At 52.1% G+C, this 22,642-nt stretch overlaps 1 protein-coding gene across 1 annotated transcript in view; it reads left to right on the top strand.

Annotated features, from left to right (window-relative positions):
• ADARB2 (adenosine deaminase RNA specific B2 (inactive)) overlaps nucleotides 1–22,642 on the top strand; it is a 133,573-nt gene that overhangs the window by 71,125 nt on the left and 39,806 nt on the right. The gene's annotated exons all lie outside the window — the stretch shown is intronic.

The following is a 22,642-nucleotide window of genomic DNA, read 5'->3' as shown; positions in this document are numbered from 1 at the left end:
GTTGCCCACAACACGCGAGCACCTCACGGAGCTCAGCCCTGCACAAGGGAGGCGTCCTGCGCACCGTCCTGGTGTTGGGACCTATTCTCCTGCCTCCTCCTCCTTCTGCTCATCTATGAGCATTGTCCCCTCTGAGCTGACACAAGAAGTCCCCCTCATCCACTTCCTCATCAGTGGGGGAGAAGGTTTTTCAGTTAAACGCCCTCAGTCTGCACGGGGTCCCTAGTCAGAGCTCGGCACTTGTAAATCTCTGCTCAGACCAGGGCATTCTCATGTCACGGCACCTCACGTAGAATCCACTGTTTGCCTGAGGAGGTCATGTGTCCACTAGGGGTGGACTCAGGGTGCTGGAGGGGTGCTGGACGGAGCCCTCATCTCAGATCACAGCCAGGAGCCAGCGTCCGACCGTCCGTCCATCGCTCTACCCATTTGTCCATCTGTCCATCCTCTCATCCGTCCAATGAGCAGTTCTCTGACTCTGGCAAGCATAGAGCATGGACAGGCCCAGCAGGTATCAGTCTGGTCCCCACAATTCAGCCACATGATGGACAGAAACTGCTGAATGGGGAACCCCGGGGGCAGCTGTTTCTCCTGCTACCTCTGCCCCCAATTCCTTCATTAATTTTCAAATGTTTGCTGCACATTCTAGGAGCAAATTGGAGGGGTTGGCCCATTATCTCCCCATGTCTCACCTCCCACACAGCCTCAGATGACACACAGTGCGGACAGAGGCCAGTGTTTGGTGTTGACACGAGTCCTGGCCTGGAGCGTGGTGGCCCTGCCGTCCCTTCCTGACGCCCCCCACCTGTCTCTCCCCCTCTCCTCAGCCCGGTGTCTCCACCTCGCCTGTAGCTCTGATCCCCCAATACCTTCCAAGGCAGCCCCCCAGCCCCTCTCAAGCCGGGTGACCTGGGCTGCCCATGAAGGCCTCCCTCCTCTGCCCGACGTTATTTAGTGAGCAGAGCCCTTCCTCCATTTCTGCTGTGCACACACACCCACACACACACCTGCACGAGGGCTGAAGGATGTCGGTGAGCCCGCCATGACGCCTTTCCTTTCACGTTGTCAACCCTGCGCTCTCGAGACGCAGGAACCGGGCGGCACTGCTGCTTTGTAACAGTTGTTTGACCCCAGAATGCAGCACATCAGTGAAAGCTGCCACCACTAAATAATTCTTCCCTGACAGTCGGCTAACACCCGCCCGGATGACGGGTATGGAGGGTATGGAGCAGCAGGAGGCTGCGGCCCATCCATCACCCCGGGCTGTCCTGGAGCGCGTCGCCTGCTCCCCTTTCAGCACCAGGCAACCTCTGGGGCCTTATTAAGTCCAGAGCCCACCTTGGACGTGGTCTAGATTCAGAGACTCCAGGGTCCCTGTAGACACAGCTCCACTGCCTCCTCTGCCCAGGCGTCTATGCTGTCTGCAATGCGTCCTTTCCACTCACGCCGGTCCTGGTCACCAGGGTCACAACCTGTCACCCGTGTAACCGCACTGCCAGCACCTATGTCAGGAGTAATGCCCCTGGCCCTGCTGTGCACACCCCCAGGAAGGTCTGTAAGGCCCCTGCCCGAGTCCGGGGCAGGTGGCGGGGGGGCAGCGTTCACCATGGAGAGACCTGGCCTCTGACCCTGGGGTATACAGCTCAGGATTTGGCACTCTCTGCCCTGGGGCAGGCTCGGTGCACAGGACACCTGGGGTCTTGTTCGATAGTTCGCTCGCCAGGCCCGCCAGTATGATCAGTCAGCAGTGTGGGACTTCTGACTGCAGGAAGCCCAGGACCAGGCATCCGCAGTGCTGATGCCACACAGGCGGGTCAGGACCTGCCCTGGGTTGTTCAGCCTCAGCCCAGAGCAGATCTCAGCGGGGCTGGCTCAGTGGGTCAGAGGCTCTACCCATCCTGAGGACAACTCTGAGCAACTCAGTCCCCCAGAAACCCCTCAGCTCAGACCCCAGGGATCCGCCCCCAGGGACCCCTGCCCTCGGTGCCCAGATACCACCCTCCTTGGACAAGTGAGGCATCTGTCCCTCCAGGCTGAGCACCCCTGTCAAGCGGGAAAGAGTCATTTAGGCTGGTTTTGGCCTTGAGTCTGAAGCAGTTCTGAAGAATAACATTCTCAATGAAGATTAAAATCATGGACATGTTGGATTTCCACCACCTCCTCAACATGAGGGGTGTCTAAGAACCAGGCTGGTCCCTCCCTTCAATTTCACAAGATCTGACTTCAGGTCTCTTTGCCAGAGTGACGAGAACACAGCTTTGTTAAATTCTCCACTGCCCACTGCAGGCCTTTGTGAGTGGACACTGTGCAAACACCACTGATGAGGTGCCTGCAGAGACCAGGGGGATGTGGGGGGCAGGCCTGAAGCTCAGATTTCCTCTAGGTTCACAAGACGTGTGGACGCAATAACAAGACCACAACAGAATATAAATGCTCATTAGCTGGAACATCATTGTTAAAAGAGAAAAAGGTAAATATCATAAGACCTGTGTCTGTGTGGTCTTATTCCTCACCCCTGGCATGAGAAGACTGGGATTCTGGGATTCACAACAGCATTAAATTCCACCAGAAAGTCTTGTCTCTCAGTGCTTCTGCTCTGTGGAAACGGAATAGCAGCAGTCACGTGATGGAGAAGAAAGTGACTGAAAGTTACGAGGATCTGGCGGGAAGGGGAGGGGAGATGGTGAAACACGGCCCCTCATGTGGAAACCACGGGCTTGTCTTGCTCCGAAGTCTTTCACCCTCAGTGATGCCCTTTCTTTGTTTGTTTCTCTTTCTTTTTTTAAATTTCCATGTCAGGCTGCGGTGGTACTAACAGTGTCTGAAAGATACAGTCAAATCAGGCAGCACACGTTCTCCCCAAGGGTGGGAGGGTGTGCCTTTGAAACCAGCTACCAAGGCGGCATGCTGACCAAGCCCTTTGCAGGTCCTCCCAGGGAGCGGATGGCCCCCGCCAAGCCTGGCCGTTGGTCAGGTGCCCAGAACACCTTCTCTGCTCCCTGATGGCACAGTTCTCTGCTGGGAGGGGGAGCCAAGGGACATGTATCATCATGGAAATAAAAATGCCTCCAGAGGTCAGCCCTTTACCGCACACTTGGATCTGAGCTCCAAGTTTAGACCCAGGGCTGACTGCATCTCAACCTCAACAGCTGCACTTGGGGACACAACAGAGCCCCTCCCCTGCTGCCCGGCCACCTCACAGGTTGTCTGGCTTCACACCCCTGCTGACCTCCACCCTAACCGCAGAATATTCACTAGTGTCACCTCGACAGATCAGCAGGAGTGGGTCCTCAGATTTCAAATGGGCCTGAATTACAGAGGGTGGAAATCACACCTGCTCAGCTTTGAGATGGCTCAACACCATCCAAGGTGTTTTCCCCTGAGAACACCCCAAAAAAGCAGTGGGACCCCGTGAGGCCCCCCTCCTGAGCCCCAGTGGCCTCACTCCCCCAAATGCTCCAGTCAGCTCTGCCCTGGCCATGTGTCCACCGCCGGGTCTGCAGGGGCCCATAGTCGCAGCAGCCCACCCACCTCCCTTTCAGTGTTTCGTGCTTAGCCATGGCCATTCTCCCTGAGGCGAGGCCATGATTGTCCAGGAAGCCTCCTTGCATTCAACTCCTTGGCTCCATCTGTGATCTATGGCCACAGACACCCTCTTGTGGTCCTTGTGGAGGAAAGAGCAGCCTTCTACCCTCCTGCCCGTCCAGCCAGCACTGGCCTTCCCTACGTCCTCATCTCCTCAGTAGAAGCACTGAATGCCAGACAGGAGTGATGGGTCCCCTGGCTGCTGTCACACACGTACCCTGGCCCGTGTGTCCAAAAACCCCTGCAGTGAGGCTGCTGAAGGCTCTGTAGATGCTAACAATACATATGTGCATTGACACAGTGTACATACAATGTGTACACAATGTAACTTATATGATACAAGCTGTACATGCAGTGTCTACACAATAAACTCATACAATCTATACAATGTATACACAATGTCTATATAATATAATTTATATGATACAATTTGTACAAGGTACAATGTATACACAATATAGCTTATATGATACAATCTGTACAATGTATACAAAATATAATTTATATATTTTTGTACAATGTACACTTAATGTGTACACAATATAACTTATATGATACAATCTGTACAAAGTATATCCAGTATAATTTATATGATACAATTTGTACACTGCACACGCAATATAACTTTGATACAATGTATACACAATATAATTTATGTGATATAATTTGTACAACTGTATACTCAATGTGTACACAATTTAATTTATATGATATAATCTGTACAATGTATATACAGTATCTACAAAATATAATTTGTACAACACAACCTATATAATGTATACATAGTGTATATACAATATAATCGTACAATACAATGTACACTTGTACACTTAAGCATGATGGATACAATGTACCATCTACATTTATATAATATCCCCAGCATCTGAATTTCTACTGAAGTTTGACACAATTGAAGTTAGAAGAGATAAATGTGTCTTTAAACCTGTATGTTCCCCATTCAGTGTTTGGTGTCTTCAAATACAGTTAACATGAGTGTTGATCAATTAAGCAGAGGCTGTAAACCAAGCTTCCCCACTTGCTCACGATTCCACAGCCACGACTGACATTGGCAATGCCCGGGTGACCCATAGTGATGTGAGGAGCTGATATGTATCAGACACTGACTATGTCACATGTTGCTGTACACACTTTACATATATTAGCACATCTGAGCCTCACAGAACCATGGAGGGGGCCCCACTCATGTTCCCATTGTGCAGACGCGAGCCTAGGGGGCAGGAAAATGAAATTCTCCGGCCAAAGTCTGGCTGGTGAAGCTGGGAGGAGGATCACAGGAAGGCGGAGGGCAGAGACCCTCCGTCAGGCTCCAGGCTGCCCTCCCTGAGTTCCCAACACTTTTACAGGTTTGTCGAGGAAACGGATCCGCCTGAACAATGGGGCAGCGCATGGCCTGTCATGGTGGGAGTGACACAGGGCACAAAGTGGGCCAGAGCAGGAGGGCCAGCAGCAGAAAGGGGGCTCCCAGGTGAGGGCCCCAAAACAACAGAGCAGGGGAGCAAGCCGACTCCCTCACGAGAAGATCACCTTTGTCAGCACAGAGCCTGCCCCTGGCTGTGTAGACGGCAGGCTTTGTGGGGAGGGCCGGGCCCCCTCTTCCTTGGGGACATGTTGTCACAGTAAAGAGGACCGACATCAGAAAAAAACACGGCAACTGGGAGGAAGCCCACATGCAAAGAGCCAGAGGAGACAAAGGGGAGCATCCCCAGGGGCACAGCACCTCTATCCATGGAGCTGGGGGCCTGCACACGACGGAGGGCGGCTGCCCAGTGGCCATTTGCCTCTGCCCTGCCCCCAGAGATGGACTGTGGGGCAGCCCTGCTCCACAGAGGTCCCGCTCCCTTTCTGCTTGGCCGTGAACACCCTGTTGTCTCAGGAGACTGTCCTCGAGCAAGAAGCAAATTAACACCATTCTTATCAGAAGCCGATGGCACCCTACCCCTGTGCTCGGGGTTAGGAAGCCTTCCTCAATGCCACGTGTGCACTCAGGAGAGCAGGGACATGTCGTCAATGGACACTCCATCCCTCTTCTGAGTGACCAGGACACCTGTGCCCGTAGAAAGCCCTCCTTCTAAATGGACGTGTTGACTGGACAATTGTCAAAGTTCGGCACAAAACCCCTCTACCCGGGGCTGGTTGGTGTTTGGGCCGTGTTTGGTGGTGTTTGTCTTTCATAATCAAAGCAGTCGGGAGGCAAGCAGGAATACAGCCCAGAGGCCATGTGGGCGATTACACAAACAAGAACAGGGATGGACAGAGGCTCTGACGGCTCCTGGAGGAAGGGGCCCAACAACAAGGCCCCCGCCTGCTTCCCTGAGTCAGCTCAGCAGAGGTGCAGCTGTGCCAGCATTGACCCTGCTGCAGACCAGATCTCATCCACTTTTCTCCAGGCAGAGAGCTGGCTTCAGGGAAAAGTTGCTGTGACCCTGCAGACAGGTTATGGGGGGGCAGGGCGGGGAGTTGTCAGCCAGGAAAGAGACTCCGACAGACAACAAAGCCATGAGCCATCTAACCAAGAATTGAAAAGAGTCTCAGGAGGGAACGATGCTTTGAATTCAGACTATGGAACCACTTCAGAACATGCTGGTGACTAGAGATGAATCTAGACTGACGTGAATGTCCAGGTGAGCAGCTGGCAGATCCCAGCCTCCAAGCCCTACAGACAGCATCTGCCTGCCACTCCCCAGGTCAAATGGCTGGGACAAGACAGCAAGGAAAGTTGTCTCCTTCCAGCCTAAAAACCATTGGCCCCACCACTCCGCCCACTCTGAGAAACATGAAGGAGCCTCCCAGAGGCCTGGACTATTGCCAGCTCTCATCATAGGAGCTGTGGCTAGGGGGAGACACCCAAAATGGGAAATTCACACAATGAAAAAATTCCAGATCATTCTAGACAATACTTCGGATGGCCAGTTGGGCCTGATTCAATTGGGCAGTTGGGCCTGATTCAAAAAAGTTACATATAACTTTTGGTTACATATAAAACTCACAAAACAGGTCTTTAAATAAAAAGGGATAAGTCTCTTGGAATTCATTCTGAAATGGCCCAGCTCCGGGGTCTCCTGAGTCTGGCTCTGCTGTCAGGCCACCTGCTCTGTCTCCGTGGTCAGGGGGAGCCCAGCAGAGTGGGGAGGGGCTGCCGTGTGCACTAAAGGCCACGGCCCCCGAGAACAGCTGATGAAGACCAGAAGTAATGAGCCGAAACTTCCCGAAAGTAATTCTTCCCCAGACTAAGGACAATAATAAAACTCTGCCTGACATGGGCTACCCTCGGAGGACTAAGAAAGGGTAATTTTTCCTGCAGAGAACTTCTGTGGTCTTCTGAGGGTGAGTGGGCTGCAGGAAGTGTCTCTCCGAGAGGAACACCTCGTAATTCATGAGCAGCTGAGCCTAAACGGAGTTGCAAAGGTCATTCTTACTTTATAACAAGAAGAAATATTCCAAGAACCCTCAAGCCCTTCATTTTCCTCCCACAGCCATGTGGTGCCCATGCATCATAATACAGAATTATCTGCCTTTCTAAAGCAAGGACTCTGACTTTATGAACATTTGGGGGTTCACATGATGTTTGAGAAATCTGAAGGGGTCCAGTGAAAGGCACTGCTTAATATCCTTCAACTGCTTAATGTCCTTAATGTTCTTCATCTGCTCAGGGCATTAAATAGGCACCAAGTACGGAAAACCTGAACAAACAAAGATAAACATGATAAAATGCATTAAGTCACAGTGAGCATGAGAGACGGACAGGAAAATCATCATGATAACGAGGTAATCGCCTTAATGGAGATGCTGCAGCATTCCGTTGGGGTGTGTCTGATAACTAAAGGGAGTGACATTTTAAGTGCGTCACAGAGTCCCGTGGTCTGGGAGCCTCCTTGGGGGATCTTACAGGAGTGCAGAGAGTAGTTCTGTAATGAACTGGTGCTGCATTTATGCATTCCATGAATTTGGATGACCGCGTGTTGGAGTTTCTGAAAATGGGGGACACATCTAGAAATCACTGGATTTCACAACCAAATTCTTTTTGAATAAGAGTTAATTATGTTTTCAGTTGTAATGAAAATATGTGGAAACATGCCTTGAATGGTCATATTAACCACAGCAGCCAAACGTTAAGACCCACGTGGCAGGCAGTTTATTGTGATGCAAACACGGCTGAGTTGCTTGTGCTAAATAGGATGAGCCAGGCAAAGAGCTAGTTGCAGAAACAGTGAGAAAACTGGGGGCTGCAAATTTTGCCTTGATGACTTTTGAAATCCAAGAAAAGTGACAGAGTTCTTCCTGTTACAGGAACTGATTTATTCTTATAAGACATATCAAAATATTTCCTAAGGTTTAGAAAAGGCATAAATGACTGTCAAGGTTTGTTCATAGTCCCACCCATGGCTTGCCAATAGCAGGCCCGCTGGCAAAAACATCGGTTTCCATGTATCCATCCATCCATCCATCCATCATTCTACACATATAAGGGACAGCACTCTGCCCCAGGCAATGTGCCAGGGGCTGGGAACACACACAAGTGTGTAAGAGGAAGCTCTGGCCCTTGAGTGTTTTCCAAGTTGTGGCCCAATGTCTCCTGTGTAAGGTTAGCCTGGGCGCCATGTTTAAGAGCAGAACCTGGCCCTTATTCTGAAATCACCAAATCAGAATATCTTGGGCTGCATTTTTAACAAGTACTCCAAATGATTCTTAGTCCTGCTAAAACTTCATAATGAACATTGGGGAAGGGTGTAAATGAGAACAAGATACAAAATGTTCAGAGACGAAGCCAGTGCAGAGGTAACTCCTGCTACACTCCGGCTACTTGTTACCTCTTGTTCCAGAACCTGAGTGATAAGCACATCTGTTACGAGGGTTATCTGCACTTACAGAAGGACCACTGGGCTGCTTGGGTCCAGTTTCCTGTTTCACCAGGCGGGCAGCAGAGGCAGGAGGGGGCGGATTCGGGGTTCAGTTCGGCTGCCTTTATGCCCCTTCAAATGGGAAGTAACTGCACTCAAGCGTGATAGAGCAGCAGTGCAGAGAAAGGGGACAGATAGAGGGACATGCAAGGAACAGACAGGAGAGACAGACAGGAGAGACAGAGAGGGAGACAGACAGGGGGACAGACAGGGAGACATATGGGGAGACAGACAGGGGGACAGACAGGGAGACAGACAGGGAGACAGAGAGGGGACAGACAAGGGGACAGACAGGGGACAGACAGGGAACAGACAGGGGGGCAGACAGGGGACAGACAGGGGACAGACAGGAGAGACAGACAGGGGACAGATAGGGAGACAGACAGGGAGACAGAGAGGGAAACAGACAGTGGAGTCAGACAGGGGGACAGACAGGGAGACAGACAGGGGGACAGACAGTGGGACAGACGGGGGACAGACAGAGGGGACAGAGAGGGGAGAGACAGGGCGACAGACAGGGAGACAGACAGGCAGACAGACAGGGAAACAGACAGTGGAGGCAGACAGGGGGACAGACAGGGAGACAGACAGGGGAGACAGGGGACACACAGGGGACAGACAGGGGGACAGACAGGGGGACAGACAGGGAGACAGACAGGCAGACAGACAGGTGGACAGAGAGGGAAACAGACAGTGGAGGCAGACAGGGGGACAGACAGGGAGACAGACAGGGGGACAGACAGGGGGACAGACAGGGAGACAGACAGGGGAGACAGACAGGGAGACAGACAGGGGAGACAGACAAGGGACACACAGGGGACAGACAGGGGGACAGATGGGACAGACAGGGGACAGACAGGGAGACAGACAGGGGGACAGACAGGGAGACAGACAGGGGGACAGACGGGATAGACAGGGAGACAGACAGGGGCATAGATAGGGGACAGACAGGGAAACAAACAGGGAGACAGACAGGGGGACAGACGAGATAGACAGGGAGACAGACAGGGGCACAGACGGGACAGACAGGGGGATAGACAGGGAGACAGACAGGGGGACAGACAGGGGACAGACAGGAGGACAGATGGGACAGACAGGGAGACAGACAGGGGGACAGACAGGGAGACAGACAGGGGGACAGGGGGACAGACAGGGGACAGGCAGGGGGACAGATGGGGGACAGGCAGTGGACACACAGAGGGACAGACCGTGGGCCCACTGGCCTCTGACAGCAGTCTCGTCTCCCCAGCCAGTGCAGACAGCACAGCCCCCACCTTGTCTCAGGGGGGTCTTCCCCGCCTACACTTAGTGACCCATGTGCCGCCGCTCCCCCGCCCCAGCCTCCTTCCTCTGTGCTTTGTCTTTGTTTTCCTGGAAAGTTTTCTCTGTTCAACACAAATGCTGTGCCTGTTTACAAGTGTTAAGTGTTGGCAGAATGAGAAAAAGCACAGAGATGTGAAGACAATCACCTCCTGAGCCCACAATCACTCTCATGACTCTGAGCTAGACCACTGCGCACGGCAGTGGAGTCGACATGGTGGCCAGGACGTGGACCCAGAACCCAGTGTCCGGGCCTGACTCTTGTTCGCCCACGATGCCATCTGCACACCTGAGGGCCCCATGCCCACTCCTGCTGCCCCTGGAGGCTGGGAAGGCCAGGGTCCCAAAACACAGGGCTCAGTGGGGGCAAATCCAGACGTCTGGTGCACACGGGGACACAGTCCCTCTGGCAATGCAAGGCAAAGTCTGGTTGGTGGAGTGTCATGTAAAAAGGAACAATTACAGCACCAAAGTCACCAAAACCACAGAGTGAGAGCAGAAACTGAGTGCGCTCGGCTGGGCCGGGCACGTCGGGTGAGGTGGCAGTGGGTGAGAGATGGGCCAGCACCTCCCTCAGAGCTTGGGCCTGAGCTCCGAGATGCTCGCTTGCGGCCAGAATGAGGGGCCCCTGCTGCTGCCAGCAGAAGTGTCTAAGGGTTGGCTATGCGGGCAGTTTCTTACCTTCTTCTAAGGACAGGCAGGAGACGGAACAGCGTGGAAAGCCTAGAATATAGGAGAGGGAAATGGTAACTATGAATCAGATCAATGACTTTTAGTCCATAAGTTAGCGAAACAAATTGTTTGAAAATCTGGGATTCTTTCTCAAATAAATTGATTCATCCTGTCCAAATTCACTACAGTAACCAGTTAGTGGTTTCTGTATTGAACAGATAACATCACAGAACCAAAATCACTAAGACATATAAAAGAAGGGGTGGGGTGGGTGGAAGGCTGTGGTCCTCAATGGCACAAATCCCCCGCCTTCAACAGGCAAGCACCTGCACTGTCCTAGGGTCCTTTGAATTCTATGTCAAACCATCAAAAATACACCGTTCTCGGTTGGAATATTTGACATCTATTAGACACCAAAATATTGGAGAAGGAAACGGCAACCCACTCCAGTGTTCTTGCCTGGAGAATCCCAGGGACAGAGGAGCCTGGTGGGCTGCCGTCTATGGGGTCGCACAGAGTCGGACATGACTGAAGCGACTTAGCAGCAGCAGCAGCAGACACCAAAATAACGCCAATGGTTAAAAGCATTTCCAGGCTTCCCTCTGCAGATTTGGGACTTTAACTCTCAGGGTCACTGATCTTCATGTTTACACGTGTTTAAGTGGAGAAATCGGTAAATGACATTCTGAGTCTCATGTATCCACATCTTATACAGCGTCCTGATGTTGACAAGATCAGCTTTTCTGGAAGCAAACAGCCCAAATGGCAACCACCATGTCTCCTGGAAAGGAGATTCCAGAAAAAGCCCTAGAAGCTTTCTAAGGAATTCTGAGTGGATGAGTCTGTGGGTCCATACTGATTAGCACAGTGTGCTAAAGTCCCAGTGTGGAAGGTGCAGACATTTGAGAACCTAGACATTTCAAAACTTTGTATTTTAATCTCAGTAGTTTATAACAATTTTATTGAGATATAAATCAGGTAGCATAAAATTCTTCTTTTTAAAGTGGTTTGTGGCATATTCCCAGAGTTCTGCAGCCACCGTTGTGTCTAATCTTAAGACATTTCATCCTTAAAGCCCACCAGTACTTTCCCCCCACCCCCAGGCCCGGCCACCACTCACCCACTTTCTCTCTCTTAGGATTCGCCTATTCTGGGTGTTTCATGTAAATGGACTCATATAATACATGACATTGTCAGGCTTCTTTCATGGAGCATAATGTTTTTCAGGCCCATCACGTTGTACAATGTATTTCATTTATTTTTATGCCAAATGATACTCCATTTTTATGGATTTACCTAGTTTTATCTATCTATGTAAGATAATACTATCTATGTGGGCTTCCCTGATAATAGCTCAGTTGGTAAAGAACCCACCTGCAATGCAGGAGACCCCGGTTCAATTCCTGGATCAGGAATATTCGCTGGAGAAGGGATAGGCTACCCACTCCAGTATTCTTGGCTTCCCTTGTGGCTCAGCTGGTAAAGAATCCACCTGCAATGCGGGAGACCTGGGTTTGATCCCTGGGTTGGGAAATCCCCTGGAGAAGGAAACGGCTACCCACTCTAGTATTCTGGCCTGGAGTATTCCACAAACTGCATAGTCCATGGAGTCGCAAAGAGTCAGACATGACTGAGCAACTTTCACTTCACATTTATCCATGTGTTAGTCCATTCAGCATTTGGGTTGTTCCACTTTGGCTACTATGAATAATGCTATTGTGCACATTCTGGCGCACACGTCTGTGTGCACATATTTTTCATTCCTCTTGGGTAGATACCTCACTGTGGAACTGCTGTTTCGAAATGTATTTAACATTTTGAGAAACTTCCAAACTCTTTTCAAACTGACCGCATTGTCTTGCAATCCCACTAGCAGCGTATGAGGCTCTGACGTCTCCACAAGCTCATCGTCTGTGTTTCAGCCACCCCAGTAGGTAGAAATCGCGTCTCACAGGTGTGGACTTGCGTTGCTCTGATGACTGAGGATACTATGTGCTTTTCAATGTGCTGCGTGCCGGTGCATCTTCTCTGGAGAAATACCTATCCATACCCTTGAACTGTTTCCCTTGGGTCTTTCTTGCAGAGTTATAAGATGCGCCTCTGAAAGCAAGTGGATCTGACATGAGCTGTGGGTTTTGGTAGAGGCTCCTTGTCAGGCTGAGGAAGTTCCCATCTGTCGCCCGTCTATGGAACGTATCTCACTGCTTTATAATTTGTGTATTTGTGTACAAGTAGCATGAATAGACGGAGAAGGCGATGACACCCCACTCCAGTACTCTTGCCTGGAAAATCCCATGGATGGAGGAGCCTGGTAGGCTGCAGTCCATGGGGTGGCGAAGAGTCGGCCACGACTGAGCGACTTCACTTTATTTTTTCACTTTCATGCATTGGAGAAGGAAATGGCAACCCACTCCAGTGTTCTTGCCTGGAGAATGCCAGGGATGTGGGAGCCTGATGGGCTGCCGTCTATGGTGTCGCACAGAGTCAGACACAACTGAAGCGACTTAGCAGCAGTAGCAGCAGCAGCATGAATAGAATGGTTTATGTCATCTGGAAATGAATTAAAATGCACATAGGGAGTGAATGTCCAAAACAACTTCAGGTGTCCTCATTATAATCAGAAAGTCTGGACATCCCTGGGTTCCAACACAGCGTCTGCAAGGCCATGCTGGTGGACCGCCCGCCCTGGGGAGGCCATCCCCACACACGTGCTCCAGTCTGTCGACGTCTGTCCACACCTGACCAGAAACCAGGAGAACGCATGGCTGACCAGAAACCAGGTAAGCATGTGGCTGAGTGGACCCACCTGTGTCTTTCCTGGCTGCAGACACAAGAAAACCAGGCTGAGGCTCAGTGACCATCCAGTCAGCCCCTACTTGTCCAGAAATACCACATAAGGAAGTGCCCTTCCAGGGGGACACTGGACACCGACCCTGCCCCTTCAGTCCTGGAAAGCACTCCCTAGGATGAGTCCTAAGGCCCCAGTCACAGGTCTCCGTCCTGGGTCTTCTGAACCCGGTTGTGTCCCACTCGGCATGATTGGCTGGCCCAGGACACCCAGCATCGGGGTCGGCGCATGGCTGGGAAGCTCTCTGCCTCAAGCCACCATGTGTGGGTCTCAAAGGGGCCGAGAGACAGCGCTTACTGCAGTGTCAGGGTGCCGTGCGTGGGAACTGTGCATCCCCACGAGTGTGCGGAGCAGGGAGTCAGGCAGGAGCCATGGCTGGAAGGACTGTGGCTGAGACATGGACAGAGGGCAGTGCGGTCAGCGTGCGAGCCTTTGCACACAGTTCTGCTGCCTGGAGCCAGCCCCCTCACTAGGTAGACAGTGGCTCCAACACTGGAAATGTCAGTGTGTTCGGTTTCCAGTCTGAAATATTTTGAACACATGATACATTTTAATAGATTTAATTATTTAAACTTTTAAGGATCACTGAAACAGATTTAATAGCAGAAGTTTTCTTATTATTTTATTCCCACTTTCATTGTTGTGAATGCCTGGATTTCCATTTAGAAATAGTCTGACAGCTTTTACATCTCAACTGGCAACAGGCTCAGAAGGCGAGGCGGCTGCCAAGGGCTCTCTGTCATGCTGAAATGCAATATTGTGGCGTTTTGCTAAACCCTTTCTCTACAAAGCTGCCAGCGGCTGCACGCCTGCGAGTGTGAACTTTGTGCTGAATCCGAGAACCGGCCGAGCCCTATCGGACATGAATTAGCAAAGACGGCCCTCTGCAGCCCCTGCCCTGGGACTGTCTCTTGATGAACAAAGTTAAGGCAGAGTTTCAGCGTGGAGCTCCTGGGGTGGGTTTGACACACACACTGCTGGGAGGTAGCAGGATATCTCCCCGTGTTACAGACCATCGGGAGGCTGGGCCCTGCTCTGGGAAGATCTACAAAAAAGCATGATAACAGCAACGCTGAAACCCGTGACATGGTTTGAACTGTTCAACAACAAAACAGGGAACGCACTGGCTGGTGTAGGGGTGAGGGGCTGAGCCCTGAGTGGTTTGTTCCATGAGCGGGTGGAGTGCAGGCCTTGCTCTCGTGATGCCCCAGCTACTGAAAGGGCACAGAGGGGACCGGGGGTCCACGGATTCCCTAACGGACCACGGCATGGAACCGTCCTCCGAGGCTGACGAGTCCTTTCCATTGGGGTTACTGGCATCCACTGTGACTTGCACAGACCCCCAGGGTTCCCGACCCCACCCCATGGAAGCAAACTTACACCCCCAAGGGCTTATCTCCACATCCGCACAAGTGGTGTCCACTTTTCACAGTTCCTGGGACTCTGGGTGCAGGTCCCCACAGTTTTCAGACTCGATTACATCCACACCACCTGCCCCCAAGACACATTATCCTGCACCTAGAATCCTGACGGTGTCTGAGTTGGTACAGTTCTTAACTAAGAACTACCAGTTGAACCTGGACCAGTCGTTCTTCTCCACTTGAGGGAGGGCATTCTGCCTTCACTAAGGTCAGCCCAGGCCAGGGTTCCAAGACTGGCCTCATGGAAAGGCCAGCTCACACCAAAGTGGCACCTGTGCGATGCCATGGGGACACGCAGGCACTGGCCCCTCCATCTGGCAGATTTATTTACTCAGATAAATCACACCTTCTCTCTCTTAAATTCAGCTCTCCAGGGAGCCCCATTTTGACATTTACTTATTAACAGAGACCTGCTCTGTTCTCTGTGAAGTGGGGGTGGGCAGGGAGCCTACACGGGCCTGGTGCCCACCAAAGACGAGGTGCCCGTGATCAGTAATCTCAGAGACATTCACACACATCCATGTGGGGATTCCACCCTGGGAATACATCCAAAGGAAATAATTTGCATTGGTGAAGGATAAGACAAGATGGTTCTGTCTACCAGCCAGGAATTGAACCATACCAACTGGTGGCATTTATCCTCTAGTCCCCAAGGGGCGGGGTGTGACAGGAACCAATGACACAAGTTGAGGACACTCAGGCTCAGGACAGAGGGGAAGCAGGCATGCCCAATCGCCAGCCCCCAAAGAAGGAAAAACACCAGCTGTCAGCCCATCAGATGCAAGAGGCACCTTTGCAGTGAGTTCTTATCAATGGAGCTACTAGGTTCATGATCATTTCATTGGAGATTGTGCTAATCCATCGTCACTGGCTGCATACATCTTGGTCCCTTTTTTTTTTTTTTTTTAATTATGATGAAGAGTTTTTGAAGCAGAGAAAATTTTAATTTCTCTAGAGTTAGAACTGGTCATGGAACAACAGACTGATTCCAAATTGGGAAAGGAATATGTCAAGGCTGTATATTGTCACCCTACTTATTTAACTTATATACAGAGTACATCATGAGAAATGCTGGGCTGAATGAAGCACAAGCTGGAATCAAGACTGCTGGAAGAAATATCAGTAACCTCAGATATGCAGAATGACGCCACACTTATGGCAGAAAGTGAAGAAGAACTAAAGAGCCTCTTGATGAAAGTGAAAGGGGAGAGTGAAAAAGTTGGCTTAAAATTCAACATTCAGAAAACTAAGGTGATGGTATCTGGTCCCATCACTTCTCAGCAAATAGAAGAGGTAACAGTGGGAAAAGTGAGAGACTTTATTTTGGAAGGCTCCAAAATCACTGTGGATGGTGACTGTAGCCATGAAATTAAAAGACACTTGCTCCTTGGAAAGAAAGTTATGACCAACCTAGACAACATATTAAAAAGCAGAGACATTATTTTGCCAACAAAGGTCCATCTAGTCAAAGCTATGGTTTTTCCAGTAGTCATGTATGGATGTGAGAGTTGGACTAAAAAGAAAGCTGAGCACTGAGCAATCGATGCTTTTGAACTGCAGTGTTGGACAAGACTCTTGAGAGTCCCTTGGACTGCAAGGAGATCCAATCAGTCCCTCCTAAAGGAAAATGAGTCCTGAGTATTCACCGGAAGGACTGATATTGAAGCTGAAACTCCAATACTTTGGCCACCAGATACAAAGAACTGACTCACTGGAAAAGACCCTGATGCTGGGAAAGAAATATTGAAGGTGGGAGGAGAAGGGTATGACAGAGAATAAGATGGTTGGATGGCATCACCAATTCGATGGACATGAGTTTGAGTAAACTCTGGGAGTAGGTGATGAACAGGGAAGTCTGGCATACTGCAGTCCATGAGGTCGCAAAGAGTCAGACATGACTGAACGGCTGAACTGAACTGATGAAGTCAATCTGTTGGATATATGACTTATTCTCTGCTTCTCTGCTTGGAAAGATCTTTTCCACCCACCCTGGGGAGCCTGGTAAACACTCACTGTGGTTTACCTCAGCTATTTTTATGCTTTATCCCAGCCACATATTTTGAGGTGTTAGCCAAAGGCAGGATACTACTTGCTTACCATCATCCTGGAAACCTTCGTGAGGACTTTTCTCCCTGCCTCTGACATTCTTCCCTCCTGCGCATTTGTACACGTGATGAAGTCTGTCCCAGGCGTATAGGTCCGGACTTGCTCTTGAGCTGGTTTCCCAAGGTGTACTTGCTGTTGTTATTCTCTGGGGCACGGCAACCTCTGACCCTCTGCTGGCAGTTTCTAGGATTTTCCTCCTGTTCTTCAGCCAGGACTTGGGAAGGTGCCATCTGGCCAACATCAGAAATCAAGGCCACGTTTCTCAGCTGCTGGAGCTGGCCACATCCCCTCTGGACGACTTTCCATCTCCAGTGTCTGTGGGCCTGCTGGGGTCGGCAAGGGTGATGGGGAGACACCTCCATGGTTGGGGCGGGACCCATTGGTCCTCCTCTGCTCATGGTGACAAGAGGACCCCTGTTCTTGGTCACTTGTGGCAACACTTCAAAATTCACAGACATCTCCCACAAAGGGACCAACCTATGCAGAGTGAGGGATCCTCCTGCCCTGTCAATGGGGGAACCGGTGCCGGGAGAGGCCCCCCTGCACCCCCAGGTGCCAATACCCTGAAGGCCTGGGCAGGCGTTTGCTGAGCCCTCAGTCCATGAGGGGGCAGAGGGTGATGAGGTGTCCCACCCACAGCCCCGGAGGTCCCAGCCCAGCAGAGCCTCACAGTGGTGACAGGGACAGCGACAGGTTCTGGGTTCTGTGCACCTCGTCCTCCAAGCTGTGAGGACGAGCCCAGATGGGCCCCTGGTCCTGCCTCGTCCTCCAGCTTCGTGTCCTGGCAGCGGCAGCTCCACCTTCTCTGGGGGCAGGTTTGTGTCGGGTCTTCCTTCTCCCAGGAAACTCCCACAGCAATGAACACTGGAAGGCGACATGCACATTCCTTTGTCTAACAGAGTCATGGTATATTCTTCACCGAATGCACCTCTCAGATGGGCAGAACCTAGACATGTGAGCAGCAAACATTTCAAACCAGTTCGGACAGAGTGCAGCCCCCTCCTGGTACTCATGTGTCCATGGATGGGGGTCAGCAGAAAACCCTCATGGTTCCGGGGCCATGGAGGGTTTCAGAGTGACTGCCCCACCCCACCTGCAGACCACGGTGTGGCCCAGGCTGAGGAACCCACATCCCATGAGGGATGGGAGTATGAGGGGGCTGCAGTGAGGGGTGCTGCCCACCCATGGGGGCCAGAGCCAGGAGGAACTGGCCAGCTCCACCCCCAGCCCCCAGCTCTGCCCACCCCCGCTGTCAGGACCCCCAAGCCACACGGAAGGTCCATGGGAGCCCCCCCATCCAATGCTCATGTACTCAGGTTACCCACCCAGAGTGCACTGAGGACTCCTAGAGAAGCCAGATCTGAAAAGGGCACCCAAGAAAGGGGCATCTCCTGGAGAGTGGGCTGATTGACACAAAGGGTCTCCCAGAGCCCATAGATCTAAGTCATGTTCACTCAGAGTTTTACAGTTCTTCCTTCCCTGGAAACAATAATATCGTGAATCCCCTCTGGAGATCGTGTGCCCCCCAGACGCGCCTCCATGCCTCTGGCTCTAGGCTGCTGGTGTCAGCGTGGCTGTCAGGACCGTGCAAGAGGGTGGGTAGGCGCGATCAGGGATGAGGCTTCACCTCAGGTGCAGAGGACTGGTATGGTGACCATTTTTAAATCTCGTCTGCCTGTCTCCAATACCATTTTTCTTAATGAAAGCAGATAAGTAAGATGCAAGCACAAGAGAGAAAAATGCAGACCATAGAAACCGGCTCCAGGGACAAGCAAAGCAGGGACCCAGCACAAGATGCTGGTGGGAGGCACCCATTGCAGACTTGCTAAAAACGGAATTATTTTATTTCGTGAAGCAATGCCCATAAAAATGATTTTCGTTCTAGCCTGAGCTCGGCAGCCTGCGAGGAAATGGACCAGATCTTAGACGGGGCTTTAACCAGGAGAAAAATGGTGAGGTTGCACTCTGCACGGTAGTGCACACGCCACACACATGCCCAGCCCTGCAGCCTGGGCTTCAGACACGGAGCCAGCAACGCACGCATTCGAAGCAAAACCACCTGAAAGCTGCCACTTCAGCATTTCATTTTTGGGGCTAAATGCAATGAAAATCTAGCTGAGTTTTAGCCAAACGATGTTTTCATTAATGCAGAAATAGAGACTTCGGAAGCTTCCCTCCAGTCACTTTCTTTAAGTCCAGGCCAGGATCTCGGGGGGCCCCTCTCCGTGAGGTTCCTCAGGCTTTGTCCTGTTCTTTGCTTCCCAAGTACAAAGAATCTAACGGCACCACCAACTTTAAACAGTACAGTGTGGGTTGTCCGACGATGCTCCACATGGCAGGCCTGGAGTCAGGTGAGCTGTGACCCCATGGCCCCAGGGGAGGCCAGGCTCCAGGGCCCCTTAGCCATTGCGGTCCTGCAGCTGGGAGGGACACAGGAACAGACTCGTAAGTGCAAATGGATTCACTTGGGAATTGAAATAACAACTGGGAGCGTCTGTACTTCTCAGTCTGAGCAAGGATGAAATTAAGAACTGCAGAGTTCATACTCAGCTTAAAAAAAAATTAAACTTGTAACATTAATTGCTCCTGAACATTTGTGAGTGCCTAAAATTCTGCCATAAAAGCTTTAATTTCTATGCAGAGCAGATAGGATGATTGAGTTATAATTAAAATGGTAATTATACCTTTAATGCTCCATATTTGACTTTTCAAAAAATTGTTATGCTCCAAGAAAAGCTATTTAAAGATCAGAAGGAAATGTTTGAAAAATGAATGTATTCAAGACATTTTAAATCTTTTAAAATCCAGTTATTGATTTTTACATGCTTTCAAGTGTAGTCTAAAACATTTTCTTCATTTATTTTGGTCGATGGAAATAATAAAAAATCATTGGGACGTGAAAAGCTTAAACGAAGGCAATATTCTGGAGGTTGATATTTACTGTGATAAATATTTGAAACATTGGGGGTACCAGGGAGGGGCTCAGTCCTGACCCCCGGCCACTGGGAACTCCACCAAAGGTGGGGAGCCACCTCGGTGCCCCTGCTGGCTGAGACGGGCCCCTCTGGGCTCAGCATTGAGAATGTGACATTTCCTCTGATCCCTTATCGACTGCTGAGAGGTGAAAAATAACACCTAGAGCCATAAATCAAATGTCAGGAGGAAGTCTGGTGGAACCATATCAATATCTCACGACATCCGGCGTGCTGGGCACCAAGGGAACGCAGGCCAGACCAGCAGTGGCATCCAGGGAGCTGTGCCTGGGGCAGCGGTCAGCGAGCTGGGGGAAACCAGGGGACCCTGGGCTCGGGCCATCCTGATGGCAGCAGATGTGTGCGGAGATCCCGTGGGGAGATAACCCACAGGACTACAGAAGGGACCCTCCAAGGAGCGGGCGACGGAGGTGGGGGGCTCTGAAGCATGTCCATGCGGTGGGGAAGCTGGCCTGCACTTGTCCAGTCGGGGAGAAGAGGGAGGCCATCTAAAGAGCTGATGTCCTGCGGACTCCCCACCACCATCTTCCTCTCATCCCGAGGCAAAAGAAGAGTGTTCAAGAAAGTTCTACGCTAACAGCAAAAGCCGAGACAGCAGAGAGGCCCTCGGGGGGGCTGCCCAGGCATGGTGCCCACTGGATTGGTTTGCTTCCCTGAAGAACTTCTGCACCTTCCAGGGATCTGAGGGAACTTCTGTAGCCACTGTCTGACTTGTTTGTGGCCGGGCCTCTCTCATCCTTGTGAGGCGGGTCATCCACACATCCAGGGAAGCTCAGGTCAGGTGAGGAGCGGCCTGCACCCCGCATGTCTGCCCCTGGGGTCTGCAGCCCCTCCCAGGGCCTCGCCCACTCAGGGCAGGTGAGGGGCAGCCAGACAGGTCCTGGGGGAGGTTGTCCCAGGAGGAAGGGGGCCAGGACAGGAGGGATGGCGCTGGGGTGGACGCCTCTGGTCAGCTGCTGTCCCCAGTTTTTAAGACTTCCTCCCAGCCTCCTGAGGGGCAGCCGTGGCCTCCACATGTGGGAATGAGCAGGTTGCAGGCAGGGTGGGCACTGGGTGCCTAGGGGAGCCCCCGCTGCCGAAACAGGACAGGTGTCAGAGGAAGCACTGCTTCTTGGTGTTGCTGACAGACTGCACCCCGTCTGTGGACACTCATCCCCCATCTGTGGATGCTTGTCTCCCATCTGTGGACGCTCGTCTCCCATCTTTGAACACTCTTCCCCCCTGTGGACGCACGTCCCCCGTCTGTGGATGCTCGTCCCCCGTCTGTGGACACTCATCCCCCATCTGTGGACACACGTCCCTCATCTGTGGACGCATGTCACCCGTCTGTGGATGCTCATCCCCCATCTGTGGACACTCATCCCCCATCTGTGGACGCTCATCCCCCCATCTGTGGACGCACGTCCCCCGTCTGTGGACACACGTCCCCCATCTGTGGACACACGTCCCTCATCTGTGGACGCACGTCACCCATCTGTGGATGCTCGTCCCCCGTCTGTGGACACACGTCCCTCATCTGTGGACGCACGTCCCCCGTCTGTGGATGCTCGTCCCCCGTCTGTGGACACTCATCCCCCATCTGTGGACACACGTCCCTCATCTGTGGACGCATGTCACCCATCTGTGGATGCTCATCCCCCATCTGTGGACACTCATCCCCCATCTGTGGACGCTCATCCCCCCATCTGTGGACGCACGTCCCCCGTCTGTGGACACACGTCCCCCATCTGTGGACACACGTCCCTCATCTGTGGACGCACGTCACCCATCTGTGGATGCTCGTCCCCCGTCTGTGGACACATGTCCCTCATCTGTGGACACACGTCCCCCGTCTGTGGAAGCTCGTCCCCCGTCTGTGGACACTTGTGCGACTCTGTAGGGACTGTAGCAGGGACCTGGACCCTCTGCAGTGGCCCTGAGTCGGCAGCCCTCCTCATCTGAGCTCCCCTGGGCTCCCCACACTCACCGTCCATCCTTCCTTCATTGTGAGCTGATGCTGGAAGCTGCCCCACAGAACTTTCCAGACAGCTGGTTCCCAGACCTCCATCTCCAAGGTCACCAGCCAAGGTCGCACGAGAGTCCTCAGTGCTGCCAGCTGTCTGCAGAGGCATGGACAGTCATGGCAGCTTGGAAATTTTCTGACTCCAAGAGTGAGTAGGCGGAAGCACATTTTTTGAAAGCTTTGTATGAACAGGAGTGTGGCCAAAGGCCCTGGTGGAGCCTCCCTGTGGTCTCTGCTCTGAAGCCCCCGTGTCAAGGCCTCTGTGCCCACACCTCCCTGGACTGGGGCCAGAAGGTGACCCTGCACCCAGGCTGGTGCCTGTCTGTCATCTGTCTCTCTTCTGTCTTCCCAGAAAGCACTGACAAAGGCTGTGGGGAGTACATGGCCTTCACTGGACCCTTCAGTGCAACTTCTCAGGGGTCAGCCAATCTTAGACATCTGATCAGGGTAGAAAAAAGTGTGAAGCGGTTAAGATAAAGGCAGCAGCGTAGCCCACACCTCCATGGCTTCCTCCTGCCGTGACCCTGCCGTGGACACGGTCACGGCCCCTCCTATCACAGCCCCTCCTACAGTGGCCCCTGACTGGAGCTGAGATGGCCAGTGCACCCCTAGGGGCTGGCCCTCGGCTCCCGGAAGATGCACCGCATAGCCTTTATTTCCACAAAATGCAGAAGCCACAACATGGAGCCCACATCTGGAGAGGGGCACCCTCGCCCCTGCGTCCGGGTCACCTCAAAGCTGCCCACTTGCCACCCAGGCCTGAGAGCTCTGGATGG

The sequence above is a fragment of the Bubalus bubalis genome, chromosome 14 (assembly GCF_019923935.1).
Source record: "Bubalus bubalis isolate 160015118507 breed Murrah chromosome 14, NDDB_SH_1, whole genome shotgun sequence".
In the NCBI taxonomy this organism is placed as follows: domain Eukaryota; kingdom Metazoa; phylum Chordata; class Mammalia; order Artiodactyla; family Bovidae; genus Bubalus; species Bubalus bubalis.
Note: the sequence above shows the minus strand (reverse complement) of the source record. Positions and strands in the feature narration are given on the sequence as shown.